We start from the raw sequence: 13,690 nt of genomic DNA on the forward strand, positions 1-13,690 counted from the left end.
TAATAGCCATAATCTAAATCTTCAGTGTATTACTTTCTGGCCTGGATTATTAAACCAGGAAGACCTGCCCCTACTGTGGGCAAACAGAAGAGAAAAGGTAATGTAGGAAAAAGGAGATTTCTGGCCAGCACAGAAAAGAGAGAAATGAAATATACCTATGCACAATCCCCTACCACAGAGAATAAGCCTCTTGCCTAAAATGTAACATGAATGTAAGCAGTGGGGAAGGCTCTCTTTCTTCTGCAGTTATTATTTTCCTCCTTTATATCATAAACATTATATAGAAACAGCCTGGAAGAGGTCTTAACCCTTTCACATTGCCCTAAGGATCAGTTTGTTTAGTTAATTTGTGATATAGGGGCTTTCTCTCACTGGCAGGAGTAATCTGTGGGGAGGGACTTTAGGGAAGGAGTAAGTGGCATTGTCAGAGGTGATGGGGAGGGGATAAGATGAGAGATCAGAAGTTCAGTTTCTTTCTGTCTTTAATTTAAGAAAGTGGTGGGACATTGATGAGAAGATGTTGGAAAGACAGAGAGAGATGGGAGCCCTAGCAGTGGGGGATCTGTTAAGGGTGGATGGGTAGATTTGAGAGGACAGCAAATAGTGTAGACACCTACATGGTAAGTGTAAATGTAGGATATAAGGGAACCAAGAAGAACCCTGAACAAGTGATTATCCATGTACTTTAAGTAAGAGGGACATAAAAGTCCAAAAGAAGAAAGGTTTTTAAGGATATCTGTGACTGACTGATTCAAAGGTAGCCAAAAGATTGAGGAGTATGGAGAAGAGACCCTTTAGGTTTAGGGCAATGTCAGTGGAATAGAGAAGGCCTAAATCAAACTGGAGAGGATTGAGGAAGGAATTGGAGTGAAGAAATTCAAGACATTGGTGACAGATTGCTCAGGAAGCATAGAGGTGTAAACAAGTGGAATGAGAGGATGTGGGGAAAGAGAAATGAGTCAAGTGAGGATTTCTTTAGGGGTATGGAAACAATTTCATGAAGGAATGCAGAGGGAAAGGCAACATGGGCAAAATCATGAGAGTTGGCAATCTCATTACATTTGATGTTTTATTAAATGTCCCAGATTCTGGAGTCTGGTGATTAGGCAACATTCTCCAATTTCTTGTTTTAAAAGTATGTTTCTATCCATCATGATTGCAGAGAAGAGTTGAAAAATATCCTGAGTCAACCAGACTCAAAAACCAGAAGGGAAATTAAAAGAATCCCAAATTTATCTTTGTTTTCAAGGTCATGATTTGGAGGGCCTAACTCATGATATTTTGTCTGGAGTTGGTGTGATGTTTCCCTCTGCAATCTGGACAGGTTTTGCTGTGTCACCCCAATCCCTCACTCTTGGAACCTGTCTTACACTTGGTCTGCTGCATGACACACGCACAGCCTACAGCAAGGAAGCTGTTCCTAACTCAGTGAGTGAGTGCCTCTAACCAGCCACTCATGGGATTATGCAGTGGTATGACCCTAGCCTCCACCACCCCCCAGGCCCAGATGCAACCCTAGGAACTGATGTCTTACAATGTTCAGTGCTGCCCATTGCATGCTGCAAGCTCATTGGTTTGTCAGTTTATCAAAGAAATTGATATGCACCAGCTTTGTTACTTCAAATGAAGTCTCTATACGCTTTAAACCGCATGCACAGCTTTAGATAAAACAAACAAACAAATGTATTAAGTACAGAAGGATTTTAAGTGATTATAAATCAGAGTAAAGTAGGTCAGATTTTATCAAAAGTAAATAAAAGGAAATCGCATTCTAAACTAAGCTTAACACTTTCAGTAACCTTACAGTCTTAGATGAGTCTCACCACAGGCTGGCTGGTCCGCTTCCAGCCAGGCTCTCCCCTGGGTCAGCATTTCAGTTCTTGGTGGTGTTTGGAGATGGAAATGGAAGAGAGAGAGAGAGAACAGCAAAATGTCTTCCTCTTTAACATGTTCCTTCACCACCCTCTGGGGCCCCATCCCGCCTTTCATAGTTAGGTGACAAACAGTGTCCATGCATGGTTCCTTTGTTGATGCTCTGGCTAGTCCTTTTGTTCCTGAAAGAGCTGGGTTTGTTTTATGCAAGCCTTAGTGAGGTGTGAATCGTCCTTTTTTGCTCTTTAGAGTTTTGCCTACATCTGTCTCAGGCCATGAGACACGTATTTGGGAATATTACATAACGAAGCATCATAACCATACACATGACATTGCAACAAACATATTACTATAACAACAATGTTCAGTATGTCATGAGCTTTCCAAAAACATCTGACATGATATAGTTTGCATTAAACAATACACAATTACACTCTAAGGGTGAACATTGGGGTGCAGTGTCACAGTTGGCAATACTGGAAAGGAGCCAGAGGAGAGACAACAGTTGATAATCAGCGATGAGGGATTGAGGGGAGGGAACAAAGGAGGTTAGGAAATGTGCAGGGATAGGTTCAGTTTGAAACAGCTAATGGATCAGACAGAATAAACTTGGAAATATCCAGGTCAGACACAGGGTAATAGAAGTGGGTGGAGAAGAAACTAGGGAATGTAATGCACCTGCTAGATCCTTTTAGTTTTGTCTTTAAGATCTAAGGTAGAGAATAAGGACAGAGAGGTAGAAAAGAGCATGAGCAGACACCTAAAATGGTGATGGATAGTTGTGTATTAGAGGCATGAAAGTTGATAAGGTAGGAGAAGTAACAATGGTTAGGCCAGGAGCAGAGTAGAAAGAAAAATATACATATAGTGGAGAACACTGACAATCTTGGGACTGCCTCCCCTGGTGCTCAGCGACATGAAAGAAAGAGTGGTTTTAAGGAAGGCTGGGGATAGGCAGAGCAAACAGCCAGTGGGAGAAGGGCAAAGGAGTCAAGTACAGAAGGTGGAGGATGGCTGATGACTGAGACCATGGCACTTTTCCAAAGAGACATTATTAAGAGCACAAGAGCAAACTATCTCACTACATAGGAAAGATAGGAAGTATGGCAGGAGACCACCCTGGCTTAACCAGGAAATCTTCAATGATCTGAAACTCCAAAAAGAGTCCTACAAAAAGTGGAAACTAGGTGAAATTACAAAGGATGACTATAAACAAATAACACAAGTATCTAGGGGCAAAATTAGAAAGGCCAAGGCACAAAATGAGATTAAACTAGCTTGAGACATAAAGTGTAACAAGAAAACATTCTACAAATACATTAGAAACAAGAGGAAGACCAAGGACAGAGTTAGCCTGTTACTCAATGAGGGTGGAAAAACAATAACAGAAAATGTGGAAATGGCAAAAGTGCTAAATGACTTTTGTTTCAGTTTTCACTGAAAAGATTAGTAGCGATTGAACATTTAACATAGCGAATATCAGTGAATATGAGGTAGGTTCAGAGGCTAAAATAGAGAAAGACAAGTTAAAAATTACTTAGACAAGTTAGTTGTTTTCAAGGCACCAGGGCATGATGAAATACATCCTAGAATATTCAAGGTGCTGACTGAGGAGATATCTGAGCCATTAGTGAATATCTTTAAAAAATCAAGGAAGATGGCAGATATTCCAGAGGACTGGAAAAGGGCAAATATAGCACCCATCTGTAAAAAAGAAATAAGGACAAGCCGGGAAATTATAAACCAGTCATCTTAACTTCAGTAGCTGGAAAGATAATGGAGCAAAGAATTAAGCAATCAATTTGCAAATATCCCGAAGATAATAAGGTGATAAGTAACAGCCAGCATGGATTTGTCCAGAATAAATCATGTCAAACCAACCTAGTAGCTTTCTTTGACAGGGTAACAAGCCTTGTGGATGGGGGGAAGCAGTAGATATGGTATATCTTGACATTAGTAAGATTTAATAAGATTTTTGATGCTGTCTCGCATGACCCTCTCATAAACAAACTGGGAAAATACAACCTAGATGGAGCTACTATAAAGTGGGTGCATAACTGATTAGAAAACTACTCTCTGGAACAGTTATCCATGGTTCACAGTCAAGCTGGAAAGACATATCAAGTGGGGTTATACAGGGTCTGGTTCTGTTCAATATATTCACCAGTGATTTAGATAATCGCATAGAGAGTACACTTACAAAGTTTGTGGGCGATACCAAGCTGGAAGGGTTGCAGATGCTTTGGAGGAGAGGATTAAAATTTAAAATGAGCTGGACAAACTGGAGAAATGGTCTGAAGTAAATAGGATGAAATTTAGTAAAGTCAAATACAAAGTATACCACTTAGCAAGGAACAATCCGTTGCACACCTACAAAATGGGAAGTGACTCTCTAGGAAGAAGTACTGCAGAAAGAGATCTGGAAGTCATAGTGGATCACAAGCTAAATATGCATTGACAGTGTAACAGTGTTGCAAAAAAAGCAAACATCATTCTGGGATGTATTAGTAGGAGTGTTGTAAGCAAGACAGAAAAGTAATTCTTCTGCTCTACTCTGCACTGATTAGGCCTCAACTGGAGGATTGTGTCCAGTTCTAGGCACCACATTTCAAGAAAGGTATGAACAAATTGGAGAAAATCCAGCGATGAGCAACAAAAGTTGAAAGTCTAGAAAACATACCTATGAGGGAAGATTGAAAAAACTGGGTTTGTTTAGTCTGGAGAAGACTGAGGGGGGACATAACAGCTTTCAAGTACATAAAAAGTTGTTACAAGGAGGAGGGAGAAAAATTGTTCTCCTTAACCTTTGAGGATAGGACAAGAAGCAATGGGCTTAAAATGCAGCAACAGTGGTTTAGATTGGACATTAGGAAAAACTTCCTAACTGTCAGGGTAGTTAACCATTTGAATAAATTAACTAGGGAGGTTGTGGAATCTCCATCATTGGAGATTTTTACAGCCAGTTAGACAAACACCTGTCAGGGATAGTCTAGATAATACTTAGTACTGCCATGAGTGAAGGGGACTGGACTAGATGACCTCTTGAGATCCCTTTTGGTCCTATGATTCTGTGATTGACAGATAGTAAAGGGAGGAGGCGGTGAGAGCAGCAGAGATCTTGAAGAAGTTGATTGATTGATTTTGATTGAAAAATCACAGGAGAGGTGCACGACGGGGTGTGAGGGAGGAGGAGAATGGGTGGTCCAAGTAACTGAATTGGCGGTCAGAGAAAAGAAACTGACATTGAGAGGTCAGAGAGAACAATCATAGAATCATAGAAGATTAGGGATGGAAGAGACCTCAGGAGGTCATCTAGTCCAACCCCTTGCTCAAAGCAAGACATGTCACAATTAATCATCCCAGCCAGGGTTTCACAATATTCTGTGAAGATCAGGTCCAAAGCAGAACTGTGAATAAGAAAAGGATAACATATTTACATGCCACTATAGTTATAACACAGACTTAGCTTTGAGCTGTCTGGCTTTGGCCTAATGTTGAATTCAGCCTATCCCACACTATTTATATAAAGAAAGAAAGAACAATGGGATTAGCTCAAGGCAGACCTATCAGCAACCTTATCATTGAATTTCCTGGGTATTGTTAGCGTGTGTCATAACCTCAATATGATTTCACTATTTAATTTTCTTTTGTCAAGAAAAGAGGACAAAAATAATAAACACACACTTTTTTATAGACCAGAACATCATATTTGGGATTTTTCTGATCTTGGTAAACATATATTCAGAACAAAATCTAAACTGGCTTGTAGAGTAAATACTTAGATAACTGATTTAAAATCAAACAAAGAAACCAACCAGAAAAAAACCTTAGCAAGTAAAAAAAAAAAAAAAAAAAAAAAAAAAAGACAAGTCAGCTGTATGAAAAATCCATTTAGAAGAGCATTAGTGATATAAATGAACAAATTAAATAAGTCATAGAACTATAGGGTAACATTTTCAAAAGTGCCTAAAGAGACTTAAGCGTTGATGTCCCTGTGACTGTCAGTGAGACGTTAGCATTTGGTGCCTCATCTTAGAACTGCTATATGTAATGTGGGTGTATAAATCACACTGTCAAATTATCTTCATTGAAAGAATACGGAGTATATAGATATTTTATATTAAAAAACATATAATCTCTTTCTTTAGTCTCAAAAGAATCAGATAATGAAGTGCTTGGACTTACGTAGATCTGCTGTGTCATTAGAAATACCAATAGCTGGGTATGTAGTGCCTGAGAGAGCTATTGACTGGTCTACAAGTTGGGAAGTTGGCAGATCTCACAAGACGGCTAGACAAACATCTAGTCAGTGCTTGGGAAGAGCCCACTGTGGTTGTTCATGTTGGTACTACTAATAAAGGGAGGCTTAAGAGAGACAACGTGGAAGCTACATTTAGATTACTAAGAAAAAGACTTATATCCAGAGCCTCTGCGTTAGGTTTCTTTCAGTTCTATGGATAAGCACAGTGAGACAGCAGGGACCTCAGCGTCTCTGTGTGTGGAGAAGATGACATAAAATGGAAGAAGTTACATTTTTAAGGTACTGAAGAACTGTTTAGGAAAGGGAAAGATTTGCCTTAACCAAAGTGGAACCAGATTGCTGGCACAGACAGTTGTCCGACTAGATTCTTGCAAGGTTAATTATTCAAACTAGGAGCTGGAAGAAAGCTGATGGGTGCCACGGGACACTGATGTTTGACTGAGGTATCTGGTAGGGATCTCAATAATACAAATGTATCCATCTCCCGTGTAGGCTAGGAGAGAAATTAAAGTTAAACTGCAGGAGGGACAGATGTTCAGAGAAGAGAACTTTGACAGAATAGGCACCTCTGAAACATGAAAGAATGACAAAACTCAAGAGGATGCTGTAATACTGGCTATGAACTGTCCAAGAAGGATAACTGAGGTCCTAATAGTGAGAGACTAATCCTATATCAAAAATTTTCCATAGGATACAGATTAGATGGTCTACCGGTCTGATCCACCATGCCATTTTCCTATATTACTAAATAGTCTCTTTCTATTTTCCTATAATATATAAACCAGTGTAACCTCAATAAGACAGAGCAGTGCCTAGCTGTGTCATAGTCCAGGTTGCAACTGGGTTTCTGTTTAAAGCCAAATTTTGCATTAATCTTGGGTAGCTGTTAAGTTTTCTTTAATTTAGCAGAACAGTGGTATGTTTAGTGCATTCTGGATAACTTCAGAATCTTGGAACACCAAACATATTGGACAAGAAGTAAGGACCAATGAAACTTTTTTCTATAGGTTTCATCCACTGTGATGTGAAGCTGGCCTCATTGAAAGGACAGAAAATGGTTGTGCTTTGAGGATTATCCTGCTTGGTATGTTGGCACACTTGTCTATCAGTCAGTTCAAAGCTGTACATGGCTCAGTTTCTGTTTTTTGACATAGCTTAGTTGAGCGAGTGTGATTCAAGAACAAATTACACATTCTGAATCAAATTGTAATTTTCCCTAAAAGGATCTTAATACTCCATTGCCCCCCAGTACACCATAAAGGGAGAGGCAATGGGGTATTATAATCATTTTATTCCTTTATGTGGCTTACCCACATCACCAGTCTGGTCCTGTTTCAAATCAAGGTGAAAAATAGTAGTTATCTGATATAGATGTTTCATATTAGCATATCATCAATGCATCCTAACTCAATCTGGGACAGTCAAAGCTTTGTGTGTTTAGATCTCTTTTCTTGTTAATGTCTATTAAATTTACTTGGAGGGTATTTTGTTATTTTGGGGGATAATAAAAGTCTGTTTTCGTTAGATAAAATATATGTCTTCTTCAGTCTTTGTGTGCGATAAGGCAGAAAATGAACAGATTGAGACATTTACATGCCATCATTTCATGTCTGTGGTTTTTCCAATGAAAACCTTTTATTTCGGTCAATGAGTCATAAATGTGTTTTCCCCAGTACTAAACTTCATGACTCACCGTATTTATACAGTGTATTTGCAAGTCAAATTGACAGCAACTTTGAAGAGTGTTACAAAAGAGAAGACTAAAAGGAACTGATGGTTTTTTTGCAAAATATCCTACAGGTGAATGTTCAGTGAGTAAATAAGTGAAAATTGGCTGTAAATCCTCTATTATTCATCCCCACCACCCATTAGAGAGAGAACCTTATTTGTGAGTCATATAATGTGGGATATCTGCACATTAACTTTCTGTGCAGGAGGCGAAAGTGACAGTATCAGAAAGACAACTGGTCTCTTTGTTAGAAGTATTTCATGCACAATCGTTCACAAACAAAAAAGCCCCCGTGACCAGAGGTGTGTGGGGGGGGGGGGGGGAAGTAATGCGGGGCCACCCTTCCCCACCTGCAGTTTGTTGCTTGGCTTGTACTGAGCATGCTCATGTGGACTGAGCAGGCTCAGTAACATCTACTGAAACTGCTCTCCTTACAGTGCCCCCCCATTACCAGTTGCTACAGGTGATCTCTGCCTGATACTATGTAGTTTATACCAGTAAAGTTAGAAAGTTGTAACTGACCCAATAAAAAGCAACTGTTTTGTGAGAATTCAAAGCCAATAATGTCTCCCGACAGACATGATGAAAATTCAGCCATATTTCTGAAGTCAAAGAATTTCAATAGATTTACACCAGCTGGTCCAAAATGTTTAGAGTCTGTTCTCGTTCTTGGGGGAGAGTGTCATAAAATCTTTGCTGTTTGCTTTTTTTTTTTTTTAATTAAGATGCATGTTGTTTCACATACCACTTACTGGAAGAACTGCCAAATTTCTGCTCAAGTTTTCCTTTGAGGGAAAAATAAGTAAATAGCTGTGACTGCTTAATAAAGCTGTCCATTTGTAGACCAAAGAAATCCAAATGTTTCTCCAGAGATTGGTCAGACATTAGATGTTTTCTCACCCAGTGGTGAAGCTAGTGAGTTTTATCTTTCTGACCTACTCCTGCAACCATGCCACCTTGAATCTTACTCCCCAGAAGTAGTATTAATACAAAGATTTTTTTATTTCCAGGAGTAAGTTCAATCAAACAATGTGGTGAGATCACTCCTAAGGGTGAAATCTCGGTCCCTTGAAGTCAGTGGTGAAACTTCCATTGACTTCAGTGGGTGTAGGGTTTCATCCTAGATTTTTTGCCCTCCGTAGGGGGTATTCCTAGGAACTAATAATAGCCATGTTTGCCCTCTCCAGTTCATTGTCCCCCGGGAGTGCAGAGTATCAGGTATCGCCCAAACAGATTAGTCATTTCTGTTTCACCTTTACCACAGTGTTCCTCAATATTTCCATTTGCAGATAAATATAAAGTTACAACTTAACCGGTTCTGTATTATTTATAAAATAATTATTAGGGTTTTAAATATGTGAATTCCATTGAGTGATGCAAATAAAGTGGCACCATGCAATAGCATCATGAATTAACTAAAGCTACATAGGAAAAATTATGAATTACAGAAAGAAGGCAAGAAACAAAGGTTTCATTCAAGAACTCATTCTTACTTTCCTACCTTCCCCTCAAAATAAATAAAAATTGAGGATGGGAAGTAGACTTGGACAATAAAGTTCTGCCCTTTGCTTATCTACTCTGTATAAACAAACTTGTAGACAATCAAGACATGCTTCCACTCCAGTGCTATATATAAAAGCACATCTGCATGAAGTTCCCAGTAAGTCACGTGGAGAAGAAATACTCATTTTCTTGAAATTTCCCTCATGGATGTAGCTCTTGCTTGTGGTGAAAGAGAGACTAATATATGGTGGTGCAGAAGCCCAGAGTTCCTTTTTTAATTATCATTATGCACTCAAAGGCTTTAAATTATTGGTACCTGGTGGTCACATGTTGTCTCCCTATCCTTATCTCCAGTGTTCCTATTGGACCATGGTTCCCTGTTATGCACAGCCATCTTTGTTTATATTCTCCTTTCTTTCTTGTGGTCTTTTCTGATTTTGCTCTGTGGTGCCCTCAGCCCACTGTTCCTGTGTTTTCCCTCCTGCTTATTACCTTCCTGTATTGTGTTATCTACTGCAGGTACTTATAGGGCCCCCAGAAAACCACAGTATCTGAGCGCCTTATAATCTTTAATGCATTTATCTTCACAACACCTCTGTGAGGTAGGACAGTGCTATTATCCCTGTTTCTACAGAGGGCGGGGAACTGATGGGACTAGGGAACTTGCCCATGTTCACATAGGAAATCTGTGACAGACCACTCAAATCCAGGTCTCGGCTACTGCCCTAACCACTGAATCTTCTTCCCCTTCTTCCACCATATGGCTCCTTTTCTTTTTACAAAGATAACTAATATTAAACTTTAACCAATGTGCCAGTTTCAACAAGAACATTAACTTCTGTATTTAGGATAAGCAGCATGTCAGCTGTAAAAGGGCCACCAGTCTATACTGGGAGTTCTTTGAAAAATAAGATTCTGAAAGTACGGTTTTTAAGATGAGCAGGTGATACTCCAGTTCATAAGTAAGTAAAATGTTAGAGTAATGGGAGCCAAATTATTTAAAACTCTAAAAGAAAAGTCTCTTAGAATGTCTTAGATAAGACAGTTCAAGGTTAGTAACACAACTAGAGTTTACCTTTCCTCCTAGTAAATCATTACTTCAACGTCTAATGCTGTGCTCAAGTTCAGATGCACAGTTAGTTGGAGCAAAAACACTGAGAAATTGCATGCAACAGAAAGGCGTGAGTACTATAAACTACTTCTATTTTAAAATATAATTGGGAATGACAGTCAGGTTTACTGTCTTAAATACTTCATTGGCTTTTTGTGCAATGCATTGTAAATTGGGGCCCAATCCACTGCCCCTGGAAATCAATGCAAGTCTTTCCATTGACCTTAAAGGCATTGGATCTGGCCTCTAATGCATTAGCTATTTCAAATGGAAAAATCTTTCACTTTCTTAATCTCTAAAATTTAGCAAAAAGTAATCACTAAATATATCCTCCTGTTTTCATAATAAGAAAAGTGCAGAAGGGGGAAAAAAATTAAAGGAGACACTAATTATTTTGCAACTACATAATAGATGCTATCACTCTAAAATAAAACGATCTATTAAACAGAACTGATATATTTAGACTAGCAGACTAGTAAACAGCTATAAACTGCTGCAGTATTATATTTTGACAAGTTACATTTGATAATTATGAACTTGAATGCAAACTTTCTAATTTATTGAATACAGTAATCTTAAAAATGCTGAAATGATTAAAAGATACATGTTTTCTTTTCACTGAAATATTACAGGAAAAACGAGAGTTCTGTAGCACCTGATGCATCAGATGAAGTGGGTTGCAGCCCACGAAAGCTTATGCCTGCAGAAATTTGTTAGTCTTTAAGGTGCTACAGGACTCTCATTGTTTTTGCTGTATACAGACTAACATAGCTACCCCTGTGGAACTTTTGAAATATTATAGAGTATCTAAGCAGCTTTTTCAAATTCTTTTTGGCTTTTTCAAATTAACTTTCGGGTGTGTGTGTGTGTGTGTGTGTGTGTGTGTGTGTGTGTGTGTGTGTGTGTGTGTGTGTGTGTGTGTGTGTGTGTGTGTGTGTGTGTGTGTGTGTGTGTGTGTGTGTGTGTGTGTGTGTGTGTGAAGGTGACATTTGTGAGCACTCAAAAGTCAGGAAATAATAAAAATTAAGGTTGCATACCGAACCTTAACTACCTCCTGCATATGAGTAGTGTCTTCTATTGCATATTTCTTTGTGTAAATGTAACCCTTGGTGTGGTGCTCTGTCCCCCTCTAATGGCATCTAGACCATTTAGAGCAGAGATCTAAGAGATAAGGGGAGCACAACTCCAAAAGTTTGGGGGCCACTAATCTAGGGATTGAGAAGTCTGCTACAGCGTTGGGTAAGAGCCACATGGCTCTTAGCTCATGCAGTAAAGGCTCTACACTAAGCTTCAGAGCTCCTAGGTTCAATCCTGCCCACTGACATTACATAAACAGAATCCTGGAAGTCAGTTATATACAGAGTGTGGAATTTTCAAAACCCACAAGTATTGGCCTAAAGCTGGGGTTGGAATTGGCTTCATTGGGAACCTGCCAGAGGCCAACACTGAGCACTTCTGAAGATTCTGCTCGAAGTGTGCAGTGAATGAGGCAAGAGCTCCATCGCACCAAAATCCTGAGTCTGAAGAAAACATTGTAAAAGAGAAATTATACCTACTTCACAGGGAGCTGGAGCATTAGTTCATTTGAATTTTGTAAGTTGGTTGGAGGCTGTATGGAAGGTGCTTTAGAAATGCAGATTATTGTTGTTCAGGCTAACCAGACTGGTGGGAACCATTACAGGTGTTCTGTTTATGACAGAAGACCTGGCTTGCTGCGCTCTGCTCCACTCAGTGAGTTCTATGTATCACAGTTATGGTATAGCAGGATTAAGAGTGAGAGCTGTATCCAGATATAAGGAGTGCTGTAAGTCTTATCTTCCATTGAGTTGAATCACTGGGTTCCTGACATTAGGGCAAGAAAAGACATGAATATATGCAAACAGTTAGAAATGTTTTCAAGCTAACTAGGCCATGCATGGCAATTTTAGGCCAAGATTTTCAAAAGAAAATAGCAATTGGCAGGAGTTTGAATTTTTGGAGATCTGACATCAGACACCTTAAAATGGCTTTATTTTCGTGTGGTGGGTGCCCTGGACTTTCTGAATACCAGGTCACATTTTAAGATTCTCAGGTTGAGCACCCAGAACCCGAGGCACCAAAAATCACTAGTTATTCTGAGAATCTTGACCTTAATGCTTGAGTAACATATTGCCCATTCCTGCTCTCAAAATTATGGGAATGGATTACTTACAGAGCCTGCCTTCAAAGCACAGTATTGAATCTCCTTTTCTTCAGACAAATGGGCCTTGGCCATTGATGGGACACTGCTTCTCTGTGGATGTATGCTACATTATTCCTCAATCTCTGGTTCCTGTTTTTATTGGGTGCAGTGGTTACCATTTTGTGGTCAATTTAAGGATAACAGGAAATGATGAATCTGTGGAGGCTTAGACAAAAATGCCACACTGTAATCTGAGGCTGTCTGTGTCACTTCTGGTAAGTTACTTAAAAACTTTTTTAAAGATTGGTTTAATAATATAACCATCAATAGATTATATAACTTATAGGCTACTTACTGTATTGAGTAGATTTTATTTATGTTCTCTGTTTTCAGTCCCTTGGAGTTTGTGTGTGTACATGTATGTATAAAATAAATATATTGAGGGAGAGGGGGGGATCTCAAAATCACTCTGTGTTGGTCTAATCTTGTGTCCAGTAAATTCAGTAGTAAAACTCCTATTGACTTCAGTGGGATCAAAGATAGGCCAACACTGAGCACTTTAGAAAACCCCACCTTTTCTCTTTTGCCTTTGTTGTTCTCAAATTGAGAGTGAAATGACAGAAAAGCACCATTCCCCTTGTTAAAAATAAATTAATTAGTTTAATTACAATAGAGGACAAAATCAATAGTGATTTTCTTTCCATGCTCACTGTTTAAACACTGCTCAAGAGTCCCGTTATTCCAAATAACTGTGAAATAAACAGCATGGTGTACAGTGCTGTGTTTAATTTTAGGTAAGCAATTATATACAGGTGCATAGAGAGAATATAGGAGCTGTTAAACTGTCGGTACTGGGATAGTATTACATAGTAAAAGTATATGTAATCACTGAAGGCTAGATCGTGGAATTACCATGAGACCAAAGTAAGCAGTGGCATGTAACTGCACTGCCTAGGAACGGCTTAGGTCCCTGCTTCCTCCTTGGTGTGGCGCGAGGTGGGAGAGAAGTTATCTGTGACAGCCCTATAGTCAAGTCTCTGCCCAGTGCCTGCC

General features: G+C 39.2%; 1 protein-coding gene across 4 annotated transcripts in view; it reads left to right on the forward strand.

Moving 5' to 3' along the window:
- The window catches only part of RIN2 (Ras and Rab interactor 2), a 118,864-nt gene that overhangs the window by 23,941 nt on the left and 81,233 nt on the right, over window positions 1–13,690 (forward strand). The window contains exon 1 of one of the 4 annotated variants that reach the window (XM_067533029.1): window positions 7,025–7,217. The exons of the other annotated variants lie outside the window; for them this stretch is intronic. The gene's annotated coding sequence lies outside the window, so the exon portion shown is untranslated. Of the gene's footprint in view, window positions 1–7,024; window positions 7,218–13,690 lie in introns of those variants that run through there. 4 annotated transcript variants of the gene reach the window in all.

Source organism: Emydura macquarii, unplaced genomic scaffold (genome assembly GCF_026122565.2).
Source record: "Emydura macquarii macquarii isolate MOO-44397 ecotype Brisbane River unplaced genomic scaffold, CSIRO-AGI_Emac_v2 contig_3305, whole genome shotgun sequence".
In the NCBI taxonomy this organism is placed as follows: Eukaryota; Metazoa; Chordata; order Testudines; family Chelidae; genus Emydura; species Emydura macquarii.